Source organism: Phascolarctos cinereus, unplaced genomic scaffold, assembly GCF_003287225.1.
Source record: "Phascolarctos cinereus isolate Bilbo 61053 unplaced genomic scaffold, phaCin_HiC Scaffold_726;HRSCAF=1367, whole genome shotgun sequence".
Classification (NCBI taxonomy): Eukaryota; Metazoa; Chordata; class Mammalia; order Diprotodontia; family Phascolarctidae; genus Phascolarctos; species Phascolarctos cinereus.
In genome coordinates, this window is record NW_027556098.1 from 373,017,366 (window position 1) to 373,034,539 (window position 17,174).

The 17,174-nt window shown below is 45.2% G+C and overlaps 1 long non-coding RNA gene across 2 annotated transcripts in view; it reads left to right on the plus strand.

Moving 5' to 3' along the window:
• The first annotated feature begins 3,462 nt into the window (after window positions 1-3,462).
• LOC110206131 (uncharacterized) overlaps window positions 3,463-17,174 on the plus strand; it is a 44,157-nt gene continuing 30,445 nt past the window's right edge. The window contains exons 1-2 of one of the 2 annotated variants that reach the window (XR_013482497.1): window positions 3,463-3,642; window positions 3,903-3,964. This is a non-coding gene — a long non-coding RNA (uncharacterized LOC110206131). Of the gene's footprint in view, window positions 3,965-17,174 lie in introns of both variants that reach the window. The other variant, XR_013482496.1, reaches the window with a different exon arrangement.

Consider the following 17,174-nt stretch of genomic DNA (forward strand, 5'->3'; position numbering starts at 1 on the left):
TAAACATATAATCCACTAATGTCCTCCCCTATTTCTGGCATCTGATTAAATTCTAGTGTATTAAACTATGCTCTGGCCACATTCTCTCAGAGTCAGGCTACATTTCCACCTATGGGGTTCTACGGTACCCTAACGATTGGAGTCTTTTTCTCTGCTGCCATATGCTCAAGCCTGAACTGGTTGTATTTCACCCACTGTGGGGGGCCAATGGTCAACATCCCTGTTCTATTTAGCCACTTAATATCAGGTAGCTTTTACAAGGGGACATTTACTTCAAAGACATAGCAAGAATAAAGTACATTTCCTCAGTACCTCAAAGAGGCATACTCTTCTCTATACCACCTTAGTTGGGGAGAGTTAGAATGTAAGGAGAGGAGAGGAAATAAGCATTTATATAGTTCTTACTATGTACCAGGCACTGTGCCAAGCACTTTACAAACACCTCACTGATCCTTAAACAACTTTGTGAAGCAGATGCCGTTATTATCCTCATTTTACAATTAAGAAAACTGAGAAAAAGTTAAGTGACTTGCCCAGAGACACAGAGCTATTAAGAGCCTAAGGCTGGATCTGAATTCAGATTTGCCTGACTCTAGCACTCTACCAAGCCACCTAGCTGCCTCTAAGATAGGGAGGAATGGAGCAGGCTTAATTTTGTTCAGTTCCTATATAGTATTGGTCACACCGAGTTCAAATCCAAAGATAGTGGAATGCGTCATCATCTCTGCTTTAGCTGGGCAGGGAACTCCAACATCCTCTTTGCTCCTCAGCATGCACTGCTACTGAGCTGGTTGTAACACTCAGTCTGAGCTCCAGATCCCAGATTCCTATAACTTGTTCCTCCAGCTTTTCAAAGCCCTCAAGACCAGAGATTCTACTTCCTTCACTGAATGCCATTAATGAAGGAGTCCCCAGAAGTAAATAGGCAAAGAGATTGTGGCTGATGCTGACTGGCTTTCTGAAGATGTTGATGTTCTAATGATGCAGCCAACTGAAAAAAGCTCCTCGCAACTATGAGGTTAGTCAACCAAAACTAGTTTTGGGAACGTCAGCACCTTTTCCACAATCTCTCCAAGATTACTTACACTTTTCCCTTATACTTCATCAGAATTCTCCCAGAAGCAGGCTCCCCAGGTTCTTCAGGTGAAAAGATACCATCCCAGGTGCTCTGAGCATGAACCAGACCCCATTACGCTAGGAACACCTTTTCAATATTCCATAATTCACATCCACTTCACATTCCATAGCTCTATCTTTCAATACTATTTCTCCATGCTCTCATTTTGTCCCTTTCTCCATATCCTTTATTATCTCTAGATCCTGAACATTTCCACTTAGGATAATTGTCCTCTCTATTATTCCCCTCCCCACTTTCCCTTAAAGTTTCCTGATACCAAGATGTGAGCCAGGGTGAACTCTGTTTTTGAAATACTAAAATACCACATTCATTTAAATGACCTGAAAATAGTGAAATATTCATTTTAATGAGAAAAAAGGTCTGACCATCCCTGCTAGATCATTTCGTCCAACTTCAGATCCCCTATGTTGCTCTTCACAAACAGTAGCCATCCTCCCTTTCCAGACTTCCTTTCTATTACTTCCCTTCACTAACTCCAATCAAAGTGTTCCCTGAACAGTCTTGTATTTTGTCATCTCTATGCCTTTCAGGGACTATTCCTTGTGCTTTACAAGGCTCTCTTATGCCCACTTTATTCACTGAATTCTTACCTATGCCCCACTGAAATGCTTCTTCCTTCATGAAGCCTACCCTGATTCTCTCCCCTCATCCCACCCCATCAGTTACCATTAACAACCTTAGGGGGAGAGCCCTTACAGTACACTGTTTTGTTCCTCTAAAACATTCATCATATAATATTGCTCCTTGAGGTAAAAAGGGTCATAGAGGTCATCTAATCTAATCCATGTGGGGCAGCTAGGTGGATAGAGTGCCAGGCCTAGAGTCAGGAATGCTCATCTTCCTGAGTTCAGACACTTACTAGCTGTCTGTGACCCTGGGCAAATCTCTTAACCCTGTTTGCCTCAGTTTCCTCATCCATAAAATGAGCTGGAGAAGGAAATGGCAAACTACTCCAGTATATTTTCCAAGAAAACCCTAAATGGGGTCATAAAGAGTCAGACACGACTGAACAACAATTTAATCTGCTCATTTTACAAATGAGGAAAGAACTGTTTTTCCTATTATGTTTATATCCTCAGCTCCTAGCACAGGCTTTTGTATACAGTAGGTCTTTAATAAATACTTGATAAAAATCTATTTGTATCTTAATGGTTAAACTCCAAAAGGACAAGGCCCATGTCTCATCTAAGTTTGTATTTAACAGGTTAGCATAGCTTTCTGCACTCAGTAAGTGCATAAATATTGCTCAGTGTATATAACAGATGCAAGAACTTTTTAAAAAAATTATAAATATGAAAGTGTAAAACCTCTGGTTCATTTAACGAAAGGCTATATTATATATATGAAAGACAGTGAGAGAAAAGACATAGTGGATAGTTGGCTAGTGGAAGCCAGGAACAGCTGGGTTCAAATCTTGCATCTGACACATACTAGCTGTATGATCCTTTGGTAGGTCATTTAATTCTCAGTAAGAGTTAAAGTTGGAGATACAGTATCAACATGCATTGGTAATGAGAATTTCCTTGCCTTGGAGTTCCCTATCCTAGTGAAATTGCAAGTCCAGTACCTATCTCTATTGTGACAAAAATCATACTGCTTCTTTGTAGTCCTGTTCATTACAATTAAAGGAAATCAGCCCATCAAAAAACACCAGGATATTTTCAGCAAAGAACTATAACATTAAAAAAGCTTTACAAGAGAATCCCTGGTTTAGATTTTCAATACTTGTAATAAATCACCTAGAATTAAGAGTACCCAACATTGATACAATTGCACAAATCACACATGCAAAACTCTATCTACCTTTCAGTTACAGTTTACAAGTTTGTGGTATACAAAAAAAGGGAACAGCCGGCCTGCTTCAAGATTCTCTCGCTTCACATCCCTTGCAAGCCTCTCATTAACTTGTACATGACTTTAATCAATGCTGAAGCACACCAAAGAACTCTGCTTCCAGACTGAGCCATAGCTTTGGGGAGGAAAATTAATTCAGGAAACAATACCACCCAGATTAACAAAGATTTCTTGTACTTAAAAAAAAGGGGGGGGAGGGCCTCTTAGTTTTAAAATAAAGCCAAATCCCCATAAAAATTATTTTAAAAAATCTAAATAACACCATTTTAAGGAGCTTAATAGAGAATTTGTATTCAAGAGTCTTAGGGAAAAAAGAAAAAGGAAGTCTGTGAAACAGAAAACATTACACACATGGAAAAACAAACGACCTCACATTGAACAAACAAAATGCATCACCTTCAACACATCATGCCAGCTAAGATTAAGACCTGGCCTATCTTCTGACATAGCAATTTCCTTTCAGAGTTGACTTGGGCTGAACCCGCCGGTGGCCTTTTCAGAGTGGGCTGGCTCACTGGCTTACAGAGCCATGGGGTCACAGGACCCAGAGCTGGAAGGGGTCTCAAGAGGGTCCTCTAGTGCACCCTCGGATTCCACTCTAGAAGGAAGGAAGGCCAGAGCAGAGAAGGGGCGTCCCCAAGGTCACACAGGTAGGGCCACAGCCACAAGAGGCATCCCTGTAGGGAGGTCTGGTCCTAACCCAACCTTTGGCGCGAAGGGAACCTGGCAAATGGAGCCTCTAGACGAGGGTTAACCGTCCTAAGGTCCCCCAGGCTGGGTGGGGGAGGGCGGAGAACCCCAACTCCGGGATTCTCCTCCAAATCTAGTCCCCTTTCTATTGAGGACCTAAGGGGGGGGGAAACAAGTATGACTTTAAAGAGGCTGGTCTGGGAAAGCCGGTTATCCCTAGGATCCAGTGTCTGCCCGGAAGCCATCGCGGAGCCTCAGTTTCCTCATCTGCAAAATGGGCAGGTAAGAGGAGCGGCTCCTCGGGAGTAGGGCTTAGGGAGGTTTCTGGCCTGAGGCTTCGGGAGAGCCGAGAGGGAAGGGACCGAGGGCTGGCCGGGGAGCAGGAGGGGCCGGGAGGCCTGCCCGAAGAGGCTTGGCCGGGGCGGGAGGAAGAAGGCGAGGCGAGGCGAGGCGGGGTGGGGCGGAGCAGAGTCGGGGTGAAGGGGTTAGAGAACAGGCGGGCGAGGCGAGGCCTGGGACCAGCAGAACGGGCTCTGCCCCCGCCCGGGGGAGGGGAGGACTGGGCTGGGCGGGGCTGGGCCGCGGAGCTGGGGGTGGGGCAGGCTCGGAGGTGACGGTTGAAAGAACGTTGGAGCTGGGGGAAGGGAGGAGGGGGAGGGGCGCGCGCTCAGGAAGGGGCGGGAAACCCGCGAGAGCTCGATCGCGAGCAAGGCCCGGAGGAGACAGCGCGCGAGCCATCGAGCGCGCGGGCTGGCTGGGCCGACTCTGGGAGGGAAAGGGGGAGGAGCCAGGCCAGCCCGCCCCGCCCCCTCCAGACGGAGGAGGTGCCCGGGACAGCTCACCACCGGCTTCCTCCGCGGAGAATTACTGGGGAGGGGGTGGGGGGACTTGAAGGTAAAACTGATTCCCCCCGTGGCTTTTCTTCACCCCTACGCGCTTCCCACCTAGGGGAACTGGGGAATTGGATGTGGGAGGAGGGAGTTCCCTAGCTGTGTCGGGGGAGAAAAATCCGCTCCGGGATTTCCCGCCCACTTTAAACTCTGTACACTTCTCGAACGCACTCGGACCCTTCCGCCGCCTCCGCCGGGACTTGTTCCGCTTCCCCCACGCTTCACTTCCTTTGAGAGAAAGACGAGGCGGGGAGAATCCCCACAGCCCCGCTCCCCCTGGTCTGTTCACCTTCCGAGGACAGACCACCGTGACCCTGCTCGGAAGTGCGTCTCCCTCCTCTCCCGGTGCGGGCTTGAGGGACTATTTAACGCGCGGCCCGCCGCGTGCGTGCGCTCGGGGGAGTGAGCTCAGAGAGCTTCCTGGAAACTCCCGCCTCCCGAAGTCGGGGGAGCGGGGCCGCGAAGGGCGGTGCGGCTCTGCCTCCCAGCCCCCGAGCGGCGGACTCCCCACCCCCTCCCCTTCCCGCCCCCGCCTAGCTCCACGCTCGCAGCGAGCGGGAACAACAGGCTCCTGCTGCTGCCCCCTGCCGACGGGCTCGGCGCGCCCCGCCCTGGGAGCCTCGCGCACCCTGCCGCCGCCAGCGCCGTGCGAGGGTCCGCGTGCGCCTCCGCGGCGACGCTGCGCGACTCACGCCTCGGGAGAGGAGGGCTGGGCGCGCGGCCGGGCCGGGCCGTTCCGTTGCGCGCAGTGGCTTTGTAACGTTTGGGAGCAACCCCCAAAGTTACCGATTTCCTGTAAGAAACCCCAAAAGTTGCGTCAGAGGAGCCCCGCGGGGCCAACGTGCTCCCCGGCCGGGGGTGGGGTGTCACGCTGTAAGGCCGCGGCTCAACCCCTCCCCGCCCCCCTGGGTCCAGTGACCTTCCCGAGCCTTAAACAACAGGAAGTGGTATTTTGGGACTCTGGGACGCCGGCCACGGTTTCCCCGCTCGGAGAGGCGCTGAGGAAGCCGCCCGGAGCAGCGGCCCCCGCGCGGACACGGGCTTGCCCCGGGCCGGCGCGCTCCGCGGCTCCCGGGGCCCACGTGGTCCCGAGTCTTCCGAGAACTTCTGGGGAAGAGTTGGTCCCTGTTCCCCAGCGGGCGCCGGTCGTTCGCTGTCGGAAAGGGCACGAAAGGCCGGGCGGAAAAGAGCCGCGTTGCAACATCAAGCCACGTTTTCTCTGTTTCGTGATGTTTTAAAACTCAGGCTGGAACCTTGTGTGCCAGACATTCTGGGCAGCGAGAGTTCTGGCTGCCAGATCACCAATTTCTCAGAATGAGGGGTGTTCGACCAAATTGCTGCCAGGCCTCATAAACAGGCACTAACAGCACTACCATAATTAGACCTTATTATGTTCCTCATTTGATCCAGTGCAGGATGAAATCCCCAAGCCGGGTGTCACTGGCTGTCTGTTCTCTGGAACAGAACACAAGGGCGTTTTATGCGTAATCTCTGCCCGTTTGCCATGCTTGTCTGCCCCTCTGTTCGTATTACCCTTCGTCAGTCTTATTTCCCATTTCTTCTTAAACACAACCAGATATAGGTCATTTTCACGATGCTGTAGAAAAAAAAAATCATTAGTGCTGAACCAGAAATCATTTCTGCACAGAGATAACTTCTCCGAGGAAAAAAGATTTTGGCCAAGAAACTGAATTTTGTTTAACTTGAGGTCCTCAGGGTTTCAGTATGGCTTGCTGAACATAGTTAAACCAGCCTAATCGCTTTCTTTGTTCTGAGCCTCATTGCATTTATTTAATGTTATATATTTTAACATGATTTGAAACGAACCAGATGAGCTAAACTGTTTTCGTGAGTAGACCGTACTTGATAAATTTTGTCCATATTTGTACCACCCTGGTATTTTAACTCAAAAACCTAGACATGCAAGTGCTTTGTTCACCGTTTTTTTTTTAACCACACCCAGAGATTTAAATGCACAGCTGTGGATAAAGATTGAGAACACAGACTATTTAATTTTATCAGTTAATTATAACTAGTATTATAGCAGCCAAATTCAGATTGCTGTAAGGAAAAAAAAAGGAATTGTTTGATAGGGAGAAAAGAAGAGGTTGTGCTTCATCTCATCCATGAACAGTTTCTCATTTACCTAACCTTTACTCTTTCCACTTAGTAACTATTTTACTCTGTTCCTCATTTGCCCCACAGTTAGAGTCATGCACACACAAATCATTCTTAAGTCTCCTTAATGTCTTTATTAGCCTTTCTGAAGCCTCAATTTCCTCATATTTAAAATCAGAATACAGTGCCTTGTGTGCTGGAGATACCAAGTGAATTGTATCGGTTTTTAATAATTGTATATGGTGACGATACAGTTTGAAATACTATTTTTAAAATCAATTTTTATAAAAAAAACAATTTTATTTCACTTAGATGAGGGTCAGCCTTGTAGTCAGGAAGACCTGGCTTCAGATCCTGCTTCTAATGCTAGCTATGGGATTAAGTGATATATACTTAACCTTTTTGGTACCTCAGACAACCCTTTCAAACTGTCAGTTACTTACTGAGCTGCAGGTCCTCCCCTGAGCTGCAGGGATTTACCACGCCTGGAGTATTTACCACAGCCTGGAGGTTAGGTCCTCACATCAAAGCCATTACTAGAAATTTTTTGTGTCCTCCAAGTGTTACAAACCACTTAGTGAGCCACCCTTATTTGAGGGGGTGGGGCATATGGGACACCTCCCTGTGAGGAGGAGATACAGACCTTGAGAAATGGGGTGAAGCTGCTGCTAGAGTACTTCACAAGGAGTGTGTGTGGGGGGGGTTCAGTCTGCTAATTAACTGCTTAAGAATTGAACTAATTATTCTTTTTAACTAGATGCTAAGTACTGTTGCTTCTATGCCCCAGAAAGACTACAAGTACTATCAGAACCCCAATAAATTTGTGCCTTTCAAGTCTGCTGAGCTGGGACTAAGCAGTAGTTGCCATGTCCTAGGTTCTAGCTCTGCTTTGGGAGCAGGCAAGCGTAGAGCACAGGAAGGCACAGATGTACATTTATACACAGTGGAGGATAACTTGCACTGCTTACCTCGTGGGGTTGTGCACTACAGAAACGTGAGGTGTTATAAAACGAACCCTAAAACCAGGACCCAGTGAACCAGAGCCATAAAGCCTGTAACCCACAGCTGCCCTTATATGAGGCCGAAGGAGGGAACTGCATGAGAGAGTCAGCTCCTTTTGCTCTGTCTTTTAAGGCCCCTTGCCAAAATGCTGGGGAAAGTGGCTTTTCCAAAGCTGGTCATCTTTTGGGCTGTACACACCACCAATTAGTTCACCACCTAATCCCTTTTCTACTCTGAAGGCACCCTATGTGATGAATGTCTGGGTGATGTTTTCATCAGAACTGGAATAAAAGTGAAACATGTTGAGATATGCTTGGGCAGAGAATTCCCAAATCAGATTACCCTCTTGGAAGCACAGTCTGACTGCAGAGCATATGTGGTATAAAGGCTAACAGGGCCAGGCATGGCCAATCTCACCCAGTAATCATGTTTCAGAAATACCTAACTTACTCTGTGGAAGACTGACGTTATGAAGAAGCAAAATGTTTAGAATGAAATGTGGTGTGCCTGGTGTTAGACAATGTAGGAATTGGGGTAAAGCAGGAGAAAGAAAGACGAAAGTAACCAAGGGAAAAAAACAAACAAGGCAGTAAGACCTAGGGGTAAAAGCACTGAATTGGGAGTCTATGGTCTAACCGACTGTGGGCCTCAGTCTCCTCATCCACTTGACAGTGGATGAAGTACTAACTAGACTTGGAGTCAGCAGAGCTAGGGTCAGTCCCTTCTTTTTATAAAATGGGGATAATACCTGCACTGCGTACTTCATATGGTTACCGTGAGGCTTAAATGACAATCTCGGTGAAGAGCTTTGCAGACCTATGGAAAAGTGCTATACCAACGTCAGTTATTTTTAGTGGCTGTAAAATGAGGAGGTTGAATTCTGTAACCTCCCGGTTCTTTATAGCTTTAAATCTTATGATCCTAAATGTAAGCATGGGTGCATGTAGAGTTTAGTGCCATAAGAGCAATGATAAGGGTCAAGGTCACCTCACCCATGAGAAAGAGATGGAGGTGGGGTGAATAGTCATAAAATATTAGAGCTGAAAGGGACTTTTGAGGTTGTCTAGTGCATAATATTTTAAAGATAAGAAAACAGGCAGAGGGTTTAGAAGACTTGATCAAGGCGACTCCCATAAGTCAGTGGTAGAGCTATGTGGCAGATAGAGGAGAGGGAAAAATGGTCAGATTCTTATGTCCATTGAAATCTGCAGATGAATTTAGTATTTATGAATTTGACAATAAGAAATTCTCTAGCCTTGAGCATGTGGTTCCTGGGGAATCTAGGTCCCATCTACCCAACTCTGATAGGTGATCATAGGACATTAAGGATCCTTAGGGCACGGATGGATCCTGAGCATCTAGATTCCTCTGAGTAGCCACCAGAGAGAGACCAGGCCTCCTGATGCTGTCAAAAAGTTTTTTAAGGTAGAGGAAAGAGCATCAAGGTCTCAACATTAGCCCTGCAATTCTCTTTTTTCTGCCACACTGCCATGATCATGCTGTCTGCCATGTTGCAACAACTGTAGAATCTCTGTATCCAACCGTAACCTATCATTCTTCCACCTGCCCCAATGTCTTGCTCCTTCTAATCCCAACATCCATCATTGCTTCAATCTACTTCTTTGTTTTCCCAGGCTGTCACCCCTGTTGTGGCTTCACTTTGCTCCCTTCAAAATCTTGAACCTTTAGTTAACTAGTTCAACTTTATGTGGTTAGACTCTTGAATCCCTTATCGCATTGTCCTGTTGCCCATATCCCCTTTGAGATGCCAGTCCTGTTTGATACCCTCCCCCGCATCTAGCTTTTCCACTCCTGCTCACCTGCTGCTAGTGAAGTCACATGACTATACTGATTGGGTCACCTACAAATTTGCTATCCAATTCCAACAGGGTCCTCATTGCTGCACACTAGTTTTTATTACTCTTCGCTAATTAACTCTGTAGAACTCCTGACAATGGTTGTTCCAAACCTCTTCTAGCCACCTGTATCACTGCCTCCCTCCACATTAGTGAGGTATGCTAAGAGCAGTAATATCCTAGGGCCTTGTTATGTGGGCTGAGCTAGCTTTTTCTAGGGCCCTTGCACGCTAGGTTGATTTTTCTTTTAAAGGTATTGAAACTGATTTGGTGACTTAATTGGCTCAGGGGGACTAAGGCCTGAATGCCTGAAGCAGTGTCATAGTGCAGGCTTCCGCCCAGCAGGCTAAAGTGACCACCATGAGACAGGGAAGTGGTACCCAATGAAATCAATGCTGTATTCCTGCTAAATTTCCTTTCCTTGCTATGATTAAGTAAGTCTTCTTCTATCAACTGCCAGATAATCTATAAATGGCTTATTTGGTTCTAATCCTGAACCTGAACCGTTAGACTGGCCTGAGTCGGGCTCAATCCTCACACAGTAAGAGGACTTTGCCTCATAGTGTACTGAAAAAATAAAGTCTTTTCCTTCTTGAGCACCTTCTTCCCAATCTACCCTCAAATCACCTTAATATCATCTCCATCTTTTCCCATCTAGGCTCAGAGGATGAGGTGGCCCTTCTCCACAATGCCAGTCCCTTTACTTGTGCTCTTGATTGCATTTCCTCCTTGAAGCTCCAAGAACATGCTCTTTTGATGGCCCTCTCTCTGTCTAGTTTTCCACCTCTCCTTATCTGCTGGTTTTTGCTTCCTACTAAAATGTCATATCTCCCCCATTATCACCCTCCCCACAAAAAAAGTCAGTTGACTTTACTATTCCCAGAAGCTGTTGTCTTATATCTCTCCTACCTTTCACAGCCCAACTCCTAGAAAAAGCTGTTTACCCATCTTGCTTCTACTTTTTACCTCCCACTCATTCCTTAAACCTTTTAAATTTGGATCTTTCCCCCCCCATTTGATAAGCTTTCTACAAGGTCACCAATGAACTCTTTGTAATACCTCCTCTGTGGTTACTCCCCCAACCTGTATTTGACTTTATGGGTTGGATCCCTAGAAGATGGTTGGTACCTCAGATTCTAGGGGATAATCCTGTGGGTGGCTACTTCTACTACTATAGCTCTTGAGCCCCCACTGGTGTACCTCCCATTAATAATCAGCCAGTAGACTTGCTTAGCTTTTTTCTTTTTTTTTTAAAGACTTAATTATCTTTTCAAAAGCATTTGCTAAGATGGTGTACAAAACTGTTGGTACCAAACATTCTAAACCCAGAACATACTCTTGCACAAATTACAGTGCCTATGGGAAGGTAAGATTCATATAGAGTACAATGTTAGTGAAACACAGTATAGGATACTCACGTGGCAAAGGTTAACTCATAATTCCTGGTATTGGAAGTCCTTTTTGTCTGTGTAGGGTACTCATGCAGCTGTCCTTGAGTGTAGTGCTCCATTGGACTCTGAGGGTCAGTGTCATTCATGAATCCATAGCGGATGGTGCTCTCTGCTTCAAGAGGTTGTGCTCCTTGACACTCCTTTCTTTCTTAGGGGACTGACTCTATTCATCCATCTATTCTCTTTGTCTCTCTGCTCCTGTCTACATACATTGTCTTCTACTGGTCCAGGCTCTCTGATGAGATGGCCAGTTGAGGGAAGGGAGGAGAAAAAGTCCCTTTCTGCCACCCAATAACAATTCCCTTTCAGAGGTTTGGTTTTAACTCACACAGCCCATTTGTGTAGTCATTCACACTATTCTGTTTTCAATTCAATCAAAGAGGTTTGGACTTTCTGAAGGAACAGGGCTTAGTATCCTGTTTACACATTAAAGCTTCACTGTGTGTGACCACACTTATATTTAATATCATGTGGTTACATTGAGACCTTCTGGGATTACATTAATTGAGGGGGGAAGAGGTGGAATTTCCTCCGTTACATCTTTGTTACTAAATTCAAAGCCCTTTCTCTCAATCCCCATCCTTTTTGACCTCTCTGCACCATTTGACACTGTTGACTATTCCTTCCTTCTGGATGCTGTCCCCTTCCCCCTCCAAATTTCATGTCGTTCTGCTATCATTCTCTTCCTACCTTTTGGACCATTCTTTTCTGTTTCCTTTGCAGGTGCATTATCTGTGATCCACTTTCTATATGTGAGTGTATCCAAAGACCCTATCCTGGGCCTTCTCTGTTTCTCTCTATATATTCTCTTAATAGCTTCCATGTATTCACTTATCATCTCAATGCAGATGACTGTATATCTGTAAATCTGTGTACCCAGCCCTTTCTTTCTCTTAAGCTCCAATTCTACATCTCCAGTTGCTTACTTGACATTTCTATCAAGATATCCTGTAGGCATCTCAAACTCAGTATTCCCAAAACAGAACTCATAATCTTTCTCCCTAAATTCACCCATACATTATCTTTCCTGTCTCTGGTGAGGGCATCATCATTTTTCTAGTCATCTAAGTTTGAAAACTAAGAATTGTCTTTGACTTCACCCACCCTCCCCATCACGTCCAATGGTCAAATCTTGTCATTTTGACCTCAAAATCCTTTCCCCTTCTCTCCACTCACACCACTACATTTAGAATAAATAGGTTGGATCTCCAGAAGGTGGCTACTACTCTCCTAATGGTTCTAAGGGTAATCTGGAGGGATTGGGAATGATTTCTAGTACTATCACTCTTGAACTCCCATCTAGTATATTACACTCAATATCAGTCATTAGTTAATACTCCCCCAGTACCATTTAACCAATCAGCATCAATTAGGTTTTATAAAGAGATGTTTGGTAAGAAGGTAAATGAACAACCAACATACAAAACATCCCAAACCTGGAGAACATTCCCCTCTGCTACCCTGGGCCCTGCAAAAGTGGGTTCAAACTTCAGATAGTTACTACAAAACATTTCACTCATGGTCACCTCTGAGTGTGGCATAGGGTATTGTGTCTCAGCTATAGGGTCAGATCACTGATGGGCTGGGTCAAGCAGGTCACTAGATTGCTTCAAAATCTCCACCCTCTGCATGGATTCCACATTGGCTTAGGCTGCTGTGGCTACTGGCAGACTCTTTAACTGACTCTATTTGAAGGCTCTCTGATGGTTTTCAGACCTTTCAAAACTTGTTTTCATTTTTTATTTAGGTCATTTTCATATAGGTCATAACCTAATCTTTTTTGTCTCTGGATACTTATTCACCTAAGATCAGGAAAGACTGAAACATAATAGAGATGGTAGAAATAGACACTGTGCATTCATAGCCACATGGTGCCTGGGTAGGGAGATGAGGCAACCCTAGTAAAGTGCTCCTACTGCTAGATTTCCTCCCACCTGGAGATACACAACATTTTTTCCTTCTAACACAAAAGATACCAGGGGAGAGAGAGTATTCATCTGTTTGAACCTTTTATGTGCACACTTAGTTCTTGTCAATTAAAAGGCTTTATTTTTAGGGGCAGCTAGGTGGTGTAGTGGATAGAGCACTGGCCCTGGAGTCAGGAGGACCTGAGTTCAAATTTGGCCTCAGACACCTAATACTAGCTGTGTGACTCTGGGCAAGTCGCTTAACCTCAATTGCCTCAAAAAAAAAAAAGGCTTTATTTTTTGGTCACCTTGCAGTCAGCTGAAAAGAAATAGAGGATACTTGTGTATGCTCAGAATCATGGAGAGAAAGAGCCTCTCCATCATACACTTTCAGAAAAGTCTTCATCAAGCCTCCATGTGGATATTGTGCAAGATCTGAGACCTGGGTTTATGATCTCAATGACCTCATTGGCCAATCACTCCACTGCAATCTTAATTCAAGTCCTTATCCTTTTTGGCCCATACAGTTGCGATGGCTTCCCAATTGGTTTCACTGCATTGCTCTCTTTTATAATCAATCTTCCATATAATTACCAAATCAATATTCATCAAATGTAGGTCTGAGATCTTTGCTCAAGAAACTTTTGTGGCTCCCCATGCCTGAAGGATAAAATTCAGCTTCCTCAGTTGGCATTTATATTGTCGTTCATAATCTGCCATCAGTTCCTCTTTCCAGGCTTATTTCACATTACTCCTTCTTGAATACTTTAAAGTCTAACCTTGCTGTTTCTCATACCTGATGTTGCATTTCTCACCACTTTGCCTTTGTACAGGCTGTCCCATATGCATAGGATGCCCTCTCTTGACGTCTAACTCATGGAGCCCTCAACTCCCTTCACTGTTTAGTTCATGTGCTGCCTCTTCCCAAAGACCTTTCCTGACTCCCTCTAGTTGTCACCCCCTCCCTTAGCTTTATTTATTTTATATACAACCTGCATTTAATTATGCTTACATGTCATATCCTTCAGTCAAGGACTGCCTCACTGTTGCTTTGGCACATTGCTTGGTACATAAGATGGGCACTTTATTAATGTTTATTGAATGATTGCAATTGCAGAAGTGAACAGTATGGCTAAGTAATGTGTGATGATTATAGGTGAAGGAAATTCCTAAAGACTTTCCAAAAGGTAATTTCAAGTAGTGTATGTTAACTGTTAGTAAACAATAGTTCCAAACAGTTAAACTTACTATTATGGCAATGACATTTCATAGACATTCTGTAGAACGTCAGAGTCAGAAGGAACTTTGGAACATAGACTAGATTCACAGAGATCATCAGATCCAGTCTTCTCATTTTATAGTGTTGGAACTGGAAGGGAGCATAGGAGGTGGGTTATTAGAGCACAGAATCATTGAGTGTTTGAGTTTAGAGAAAACTGAAAGATCCATTTTACAGATAAGGAAACTGAGGTACAGAGAGGTTATGCAACAGTCTGGTGAGGTGACTCATTTTGAGTGAAAGTACCACACAAAGAAAGCCAGACAGTGGTAGGAAGCTTGACTACCCAGTGAACTGAACTTGCCCTGTGTGAAAAGAGCATAGGTCACTGATAGGACTTTGCATTTGGAGGAAGTTTTCTCCTAAATGAATAATCATGGATAGTCACACTATCTTCTTCAAATAAAGAGAGGAAACATTCTTGCAGGGAACAGGAGGGGGGACAGTGAAAGAAAGATATCGTTCACCGTGGGGGGACCTGGGAGACAAGCAGGCGGATCAGTATGTGGTTGTGTGGAAATCATAGGATCGCACAGTTACAGCTAGAAAGGACCTAGCAAGGCATCTAGTCTATATGCTGACTTTGCATGGGAGACCAGGGGAGGCCAAGGCAACCAGGGAGGTTGCCCCAAACCACACAGGAATAAAGAACAAAGGAGGGATTAGAAGAATGGTACCTTTGCCTTCACATCCAGAGCTCTTTCCACTCTACCACACTACCTTCTTTGATAGTTTTATCCCATTAGGAACCTAGGTAGCTTTTTGGATCCAAGAACTGAATGTAAAAATCCCTTGGTCTGCTGTAAGAAAATGTGTCAAAATAATTTTCTTATGCATATTGGAGGAAGGCCTCCAGCATGTTAGATATATCCCCTGTGCTGAACTTGTGGGAGGGTATGGACAAGAGTTGCATAGGATGGGTAGACGTGGATGAATCTTGATTTGCCTTATTGTAGGGGACTTTGATGAGACTGCAGATCCATTTATGTGTTTTTAAATTCTTAGGATTACCTATGTCATTTCAGCAAATCAGATATTAAGACTCAGGAGAAGTAACCAACATACCAAAAGGTGGGTAGGCAGTGTGGTACAGTGGATAGGGCACTATACTTGGGTTCAAATACAGCCTCAGAAATTGACTAGCTATGTGACCTTGGGCGTGCCATGTCTCTAAGTCTCTATTTCCTCACCTGTAAAATGAGGGGATTAGGTCTCTAAGGTCCCTTTCAGCTCTAAATTTATGACTCTATGATTCTGCCTCAACTTGATTCGTACCCTAAAGTTCCTCCACAAAGTCCTGCTTCCATGCCTCACTATGTTTACAGGTGACCCTGACTTCTCCAAGTATCGGCCGGTGGAACATAGATTCTGGCAGGTTCCACCACACTGAGAAAACTTACGTAATATAATTTTGGCAATGGACCAAGTCCACTTGCTGAAGACTCATAGAGAGAGGTTCATCAGCAGCAGCTTGGCCCCTAGCTATGAATTCTTTTGACCATAGCAACCCATGAACCAAAGAGCTTAAGGTAATGCTTTAAGAAGCAAGAGGGAGAACCTGTATCTGTCCATCTCAGTGTTTCTGCTACAAACTCTGTAGTGTCAGAGTACTAGATTATTATACAACCAGAGAGGGGAGCTATGGTGACCCTACCCATTCCGCTTTTCCTGCCCCCCTGCCCCCATCCTAGGCAGGTCAGTGAAGGGCAAGGAGCTTGAGGCCTTCACAATTCACAGGGGAGAGGGGCCAGGAGGGAATGGTCAGTGCCCTTACTGCAAATGCAGAATCAAAGATGCCCCAGCCTCACCAGGGTTCTGTTTTCCTCTTCATGCTTTAATCATTTTGACACCAAGCTGTACAAAAGTAATTTAAAATTAACATGACTGACACTTGGTAGATAGCAGAAGCTGATGCTGAGCCCCTCACCCTCTCTCCCAGCCAGTCAAGAGACCTTCATTCATTGGCTGCACATCCTGTGGCAGCTGATGAGAGGCCCAGGAAAACGAGTCAAACAATTAATTTGCTAATTTAGTTTTCTGTTTAATTTGAAACCAGAAAATTGTCAATCACCTGTCAGCCCATGAGCTCAGCGCTCTGGCGCAGCCAGGGGCTACTGCAATATCTTGCTCAGCAAACTGGGACACCCCACAATAGCAAGGGGAGGGGAGCTTTGTTCTCTGCCCCCAGCTGGGCCAGGCTGCCCTTGTAGCAAGTGGCCTTTACTGTCACATTTCACAGTCACTTTTATTAAGAGAATAAATAGGAGACAAGACATACACTTAACACTTGTAGCAAGCGAAAAACATAGAGTGTTCTAGGAATCCCAAGCTTGCCTCTGGGCTTCTCTGGACTAAGGTGTACTGACCATAGACAGTATTGTTGTTGAGTTGTCTCAGTTGCGTCCAGCTCTTTGTAACCCCATTGGCAAAGAGACTGGAGCAGTTTGCCTTTTCCTTCTCCAGCTTATTTTTCAGATGAGGAAACTGAGGCTCTCCCCAATCCTTCACAGCAGAGGACCTCTTACTTTAGTAAGAAAATAGAGGCCAACTGTCATGAGCTCCTTCCTCTCCTCCACTCTGTATCTCAAAGACCCTCATCATTTCTTGTTCCCTCCTTCTTTATTCCTGTCTCTGAAGGACTTTCTTCTTGCCAAAACTATGTGTGTGTAATCATTTTTCAGTCATGTCTGACTCTTTGTGACCCCCTTTTGGGTTTTTTTTTGGCAAAGATACTGGAGTGGTTTGCCATTTCCTTCTCCAGCTCATTTTTACAGATGAGGAAACTGAGGCAAACAGGGTTAAGTGACTTGCCTAGAGTCACACAGTTAGTAAATGTCTGAGGACACATTTGAACTTGGGAAAATGAGTCTTCCTGACTCCAGGCCTGGTGCTCTATCCATTATGCCACCTAGCTACTCCTTTTGCTTCTGCCAAAACTAATCCCTGCATTTATTCACTCCCATCTCTCCTCATAGCTTGTTCTCTCAGT